This window comes from Sorex araneus, chromosome 3, assembly GCF_027595985.1.
Source record: "Sorex araneus isolate mSorAra2 chromosome 3, mSorAra2.pri, whole genome shotgun sequence".
Lineage (NCBI taxonomy): Eukaryota > Metazoa > Chordata > Mammalia > Eulipotyphla > Soricidae > Sorex > Sorex araneus.
This window is the reverse complement of record NC_073304.1, coordinates 42,998,685-43,006,248: the sequence shown is the minus strand read 5'-3', so window position 1 is coordinate 43,006,248 and position 7,564 is coordinate 42,998,685.

Here is a 7,564-nt window from a genome sequence, read left to right as displayed (position 1 = left end):
TGTCAGGAGTGATCTCTGAGCACAGAGCCAGGAGTGAACCCTGAAGCACATCGCTATGTGTGGCCCCGAAACAAAAAATAAACAAACAAAGAGTGTTTTCTGGTTTGGGTACCTGGTTGGATGCTGAGATAATGAATAAAAATTGAATAAAAATTGAAGTAAAGAAGAAAACCCAAAGTATAGGGCAGGAATAATAAGTGATGAATTTATTATTTAGATACATTGAGTGTAGTCGATTATCCAAGTGTATACGACAACTAGTCAGTTAAACATATAAGAAGATCTATATGTAATTGATGGACTAGAGCAATGAGATAAGATTGTTTGGGTTCCTATGTTGCTGATAACATGAGAGTATGCTTTCATTTATTCTGTGTTGACTAAGGACAGACGAGAACTGAAGACAAGACCTTAAAAAATACTATCATGATGGGTGGACAGATAGAGGATGGAAGGAAAAAGGAAGGAGAAAAGGTCAGAATGATCCGAAGTCAAGGGAAGAGAGAATGAGTAATACTTGAAAAGATCAGTAAGGTGAGGAATTTGAAATTACAGGTATGCTTGATCTCCACTGTGGCTGGTTTGAGTCTAAGTATTGTTTCCATCGGAGTTGAAGAAGAGAGACCGTGATTGTGGATTACTTGGTGAAGTTAGGTTGGAGGACAAGGAGGGCAGTGGGGGCTGGAGCAATAGCACAGCGGGTAGGGCGTTTGCCTTGCATGCGGCTGACCTGGGTTCAAATCCCAGCATCCCAGATGGTCCCCTGAGCACTGCCAGGGGTAATTCCTAAGTGCAAAGCCAGGAGTAACCCCTGTGCATCGCCAGCCAGGCATGACCCAAAAAGCAAAAAAAAAAAAAAAAGGAGGGCAGTGACTGAAGTGAAGATAGTTTTGTTTCTTTACATGAAAGTTTGCAAATTTTCATAGAGGGCTTTTTAAAAAATTGAATCACAATGTCACTGTGAGATACACAGTTGCAAAGCTTTCATGATTGTTTCAACACCCATTTATGCAATGATTGTACAATGTTCCAACACCCATCCCTCCACCAGTGTACATTTCCCACCACCAATATCTCCCTTATCCTTCCTGCCACCACTCCCCGTCCCCAGCCTGCCTTTATGGCAGACATTTTTCTTCTGTTCTCTCTCTCTCTCTCTCTCTCTCTCTCTCTCTCTCTCTCCCTTTCTCTCCCCCTCTTTCCCTCTCTCCCCCTCTCTCCCCTTCCCACCCCCTATGGGCATTATCGTTCGCAATACAGATACTGAAAGGCTATCATGTTTGGTCGTTTGCCAATTTCAGCACACGTCTCCCCTCTAGGGTGATCCCTTCCAACCATTATTGTCATAATGGTCCTAGAAGGGGATTTTTTTTGTTGTTTTTGGGTCACACCCGGCAATACACAGGGGTTACTCCTAGCTCATACACTCAGGAATTACTCCTGGCAGTGCTCGGGGGACCATTTTGGATGCTGGGAATCGAACCTGTGTGGGCCACATGCAAGGCAAACACCCTACCGCTGTGCTATTGCTCCAGTCCTAGAAGGGGATATTTTTAAACAATCCAGAATTGTTCCGGAGGAGGTGCAGAAAGAGAGAGGTGTGTGTGTATGTGTGTGTGTGTGTGTGTGTGTGTGTGTGTATGAGAGAGAGAGAGAGAGGAGAGAATATATGGAGGATTTCAAAAAGAAACATTTTGGAATAACTGCTAAAAGGACTATAAGAAGATGTGCCTGAAAAAGGATAAAAAGGATTAATATTGAGGCTAGCTGTAAGCAATATTCTTGTGGTGCACTCCTCTGCATTGTAATGGGATTTTCTATAGGGGGGACTCCTTCATTCATATATTCATTAATTCAATCATTCATTCATTCATAAAAACATTAATAAATGCCCTTCTTGTGCCAGCATGTTGGTCCTTTAAGCCATAGTGATGAATAAGACGGACAAGATCCTTGCCCTTAAGAAACAGGAGTTATAGAATGCCTCTTTGTTTGTTTTGGTTTGGTGGTGGGGGGGTCACACTTGGCAGTGTTCAGAGCTTACTAAAGGCTTTGTGCTCAGGGATCATTCCTGGTGGCGCGTAGGAGACCATGTGGGAATGCCGAAGATTGATCACATACATGCAAGGCAAGAGTACTAGCTCTGTACTATCTGTACTAGCCCTCAAGCCTCAAAACCTCCTCTTTTTTTTTTTTTTTCTTTTTGGGTCACACTTGGCAATGCACAGGGGTTACTCCTGGATCTGCACTCAGGAATTACTCCTGGTGGGGACTGTATGGCATGCTGGGAATCAAACTCAGGTTGGCCTTGTGCAAGGCAAACGCCCTACCCTCTGTGCTATTGCTCCAACCACAAACCTCCTACTTTTAAAAAAAATTTTATTGAATCACCGTGAGATAATTACAAGCTTTCATGTCTGAGTTACAATCACACAATGATCAAACACCCATCCCTCCACCAGTGTACATTCCCCACCACCAATATCCCCAGTATACCCCCACCTTTCCCTTTCCCACCCTTCCCCTTCCTCCATGGCAAACAATATTCCCCATACTCTCTCTCTACTTTTGGGCATTATGAAAACCTCCTACTTTTTTTTTTTGCTTTTTGGGTCACACCCAGTGATGCTCAGGGGTCACTCCTGGCTCTGCATTCAGGAATTACCCCTGGCCATGCTCAGGGGACCATATGGGATGCTGGGAATCGAACCCGGGTCGGCCAAGTGCAAGGCAAATGCCCTACCCGCTGTGCTATCACTTCAGCCCCGAAAACCTCCTACTTTTAATGTGGTAACTTTACTCTTAAGAGATGACATGAACATCACAATTTTTAAAAAGTATTATTATATTTTCTATTATAGTTTTTATTTTTTCAAAACTTTATTTAAACACCATGGCTCACAAAGTTGTCCATAATACCGTTGTCTCAGGCATTCAATGTTCCAACACCAACCCCACCACTAGAGTGACCTTCTCTCCACCACTGTTTCCAGTTTCCAACTCCTCTACCCAAACCTGCCACCTTTACAGGCATAAAATAAGTTATCTTATATTGCTGTTATAAAAAAAGGTAACTGAAATTATCAAAATATATGAACATCACTGTTTTTATTTTTAATTTTTTATTAAAGAACTATGAGTTAAAAGTTATTTATAGCTGAGTTTTAGGCATATAATATATCAACCAATCCCACCACTGGTGTCAAATTCCCTCCACCAGTGTTCCTATATTCCCTCCCCACTCCAACCCCCAATTTATCCTGCCTGTCAACTTGATAGGCACATTACAGTTTCATGAGCACCACGTTTTTTGAGAGATAGGAAAGGCCTGTTAAAGATCTTAGTGGAAGAGCATTCTAGGAATTATAGGAATGGATGGTTCTTTGAGTTTGAAGAACAGGTGTTCATAGGGCCTGCTTCCGACTTCATTAGATCTTACCATGGTAACACCTATGTAAAATGGACTGGGGGTGTAGCTCCGTGTACACCCCCAGTGGTAGGACAGCTGTCTTGCAGTCTAAGACTCTGGTTTGATGCCTGGCACTGCAACAGAACAATGACAATGACAATGACAACTATGATAAGTATAATAAGTATATATGTAACTATAAATTTATAGTGTTTAAACAGTTTTATCAAGAGCCCAATGACATGAAGCTATATGTATTTGAAATATACAATTTGGCCTGAAGAGTAGTATAGTACTTGTAAGTACGGTACTTGCCTTGCAAGCAGCTAACACTGTTCTTTTGTTTTGTTTTGATTTTTGCTTTTCGGATCACACCCAGCAATGCTCAGGGGTTTCTCCTGGCTCTGCACTCAGAAATTACTCCTGGCAGTGCTCAGGGGACCATAAGGGATGCTGGGGATCGAACCAGGGTTAGCTGTATGCAAGACAAATGCCCTACTCCTGTACTATCTCTCTGGCCCCAGCTAACCCTGTTTTAATCCCCTGCACCACATATGGTCCCCTAGCACACCAGGAGTGATTCCTGAGCAAAGAGCCAGGAGTATGTCCTGAGTACTGAGTGCAACCCCAAACAAAAACAAACAAACAAACAAAAAAGATATACAGGGGCCAGAGCCATAGTACAGTGGCCAAGTTCTTGCACACAATCCCAGGCATTCCATGTGATTCCCAGAGCACCTCCAGGTGTGGCCCCAAAACAAGCAAAAAAGGTATACAACCTGAGGAGTTGGAGAGATAGTACGGGAGATAAAGTACTTGAGTTGCATGTGCCTGTGGTGGTTGCAACTTTGGCTCAAGTTCCCAGCCCTACACAGGGTCGCTTGACCAGAGGTCACTCCTGAACACACAGCCAGGCATAGCCACTAGCACCTCCAGGAACGACACAAAAACTTAAAAAATATACAATTCGATGTTTTGATGAATATATATTATAAAAAGATCACTAAATTCAAGCAAGCTGAATTCATCATATTAGACAATACTAATCACACTATATAGTACAATTATGTGTGTGAATATAGGGAAGCAACTACTTTTGAATTTAAAAATTTTAAAAACAACTGTTTTTTTCCCCAGTCATTTTATGCAGGTTTATCCTCCAGACATTAAACAAACACAAAACCCTGTCTTCTCTCCCTCTGGTACAAAATAAAGTACCCTAAACAAAAATTAGCATATATATGTATATATATATATTAAAACCAATGAGTTTTGACGAAGCCAATGATGAATACTGACATAGTCTTCAATTTTCTGTGAAGCACTGAACCGTGTGTTAGGACCACTTTCTTTAAAATATTTTAAAGATGTTTCATTAAAGAATTGTGATTTACAAAGTTATTGATAGTTGAATTTTAGGTATACCATATTTCAACACCAAACTTACCAGTAGTGTCAACTTCACTCCAGCTGTGAAGTTGATATTCCCTCCCAACCCCACCCCTACCCCATCCCCACCTGGAAACCTGACAGGCACATAGCAAAGTTCCAGTGGTTGTATATGAGAGCTCATGTTTTTTGTGTTGTTGAGTCTGTGTTTTGGATATGTGGCTCTTACATGCTCCATAACACCGGTGTAATTGAAGCCCTCATGCTTGTTCACCCATTGCCTCCTAAAAACATGTTTTTTAATTGTTGGATTTTGTGACACATTTCCTTGAAGTAATATTTTAGAAATAAACTGGTTCCAAGTGCTCAGTTAAATTTCAACTGCATATAAATCCCAATACAAAAACTACCATGCTAGAAAACAAAAAAATTCCATTTCCCAATGGATATCCAGTAAGTCATGTTATTATGTACATTTATATGACTATAGCATAGCTATACCCATTTTTCTTCGTTGATATCTTGACATGTTAGCATGAATATTCATACATTAATTAATATTTCTAATAGTATTAGTTCACCAAATATGCATCTTTAATTTTAATACTAATGAGCTCTGATTAGAAATAGAATTTTAATCTCTTTATTTTTAAATTCTTTTTGTAGTGTCTATGCTGGTGCTAGAATTTTGGACTCAATTTGTAAACTTTACTGGCCTCGATCTCTTGGGCTCTTTTATAATTGTTCATTGTCAGTGTTGTTCACCACTCTTGTCTCATCTTTTTTTTTTCCTTGATGCTTAGTTCTCATCTGTCCTTAGTCTACACAGAATAAATGAAAGCAGATCATGTTATCAGCATTCATAGGAACCCTAGCAATCTATCTCATTGTTCTAGTCCATCAATTACATATAGATCTTCTTGTATGTTTAACTGTCTAGTTGTCCCATGCACTTAGATAATCGACCACACTTCAAACTCAATGTATTTAAAATTAAATTCATTATTAGGTAATGAAAAAAAAACTTCTACCCCATACTTATTTTCTTTTTTTTCTTTACTTCTACTTTTATTCATTATCCCATCATCCAACCAGGTACCCAAACCAGAAAACATTTTTTGTTTGTTTATTTTTTTTTGTTTTGGGGCCACATCTAGCTGTGCTTCAGGGTTCACTCCTGGCTCTGTGCCAGGAGATCACACCTGGCAATGCTCAGGGGACCATATGGGGTACTGGAGATTGGATCTGGGTTGGTGGCATGCAAGGCAAATGTCCTAACTGCTGTACTATCTTTCCTGTCCCAAGTTATAGATAAGGTTCGGCTTCTGCAGCGATGGCCGTATAAACAGGTTTATGCACCCAAAGAGTGTGTGGGTCCTATAGAGCCAGTTTAAACAATGAGTCTGCCTGGAGATGTCTTCCATCAATAATTGACTGACTGCACTTTCTCTCTCTTTTTTTTTTTTTTTGCTTTTTGGGTCACACCCGGCGATGCACAGGGGTTACTCCTGGTTCTACACTCAGGAATTACTCCTGGCGGTGCTCAGGGGACCATATGGGATGCTGGGATTCGAACCTGGGTCGGCCGCGTGCAAGGCAAACTCCCTACCCACTGTGCTATCGCTCCAGCCCCCTGCACTTTCTCTTAATGCTGTGGTCAGCTCACAGTGTACCATGTGTGATCTGCTTTTCCTTCTTCACAGTCTCTTCCCCCTTTCACTTCTAAAACCCAGGGTAATATATAACTTAGATCCTGGTACTTGACTTCAGACTATTTTCTAGGCAAATCCTTGTACCAGAAATATGGTAAATCATGGAGATTTCAACATATTCTTTTAAGGTATAGGCAAAAGGAAAATAAAGTATAGTAACAATAATTGCTGATCCATATAAAAACTGATTTTAAAAAATCTCAGGGCTGGAGAGATTATACAGTGGGTAGGGCACTTGCCTTGCATGCAGCCAACCCAGGCTTGATCTCTGGCATCCCAGATAGTACCACAAGCACTGCCAAGAGTAACCCCTAAGCATTATGTGGTGTGATCCAAAACCTGAAAAAAATGCTATTTTTGGGTGTGTACATGGTTTAACAGAACTTGGGGTGGATTTGAGATTTGAGCCTTGAGTCCCACCCTCTTAGCTAGATGACCTCATGCACTGAATGGTGTCATGCAAGCAGTCATAATTGATATATTATAATTATAATATAATGGAGCATATTAGCATTGTTACTTAACTTATAAAGGAGCCAACTTAGAAAGATCAGTCTTTAAAGGGACTTCTAATTATGCTTGTGAACATGGTTATATCCAGTTTTATGCAAAAAATAAATCTCACACTCCTTGTTTATAGTCTCTGATTATATGATCACTTATCTTTCTTAGGAAAGAGCCTATATGAGTCTTTTCTTTAGTAGGTATGCAGAAGAAAAGTGAATTGGACTGTGTTATAACTAACCAATTAAATTCATGTTTAAAATGAACCAGGCAGCATGCTCCATGTGGAGTCACAATGAGGAATCAGCAGTTATGTATATATTCTCAGGTTCTTCTAATAAACCAAGATAAAGAATAGAGAAAATGCATACTAGTGTTTATGCAGGGTTGGGAATGCCTTTTTGTCCTTCTTTTTCTTTAGCTTCATTTGATGGGAGGTTTCCAAATAGTATTTGGAGATTTGGGGGCTACATAAATAGTGGTCTTTCACAGCCTACCTGTGTGGGTCTGACAGGTCAGTGCTCAGGTCAGCAATGCACTGTATGGCACC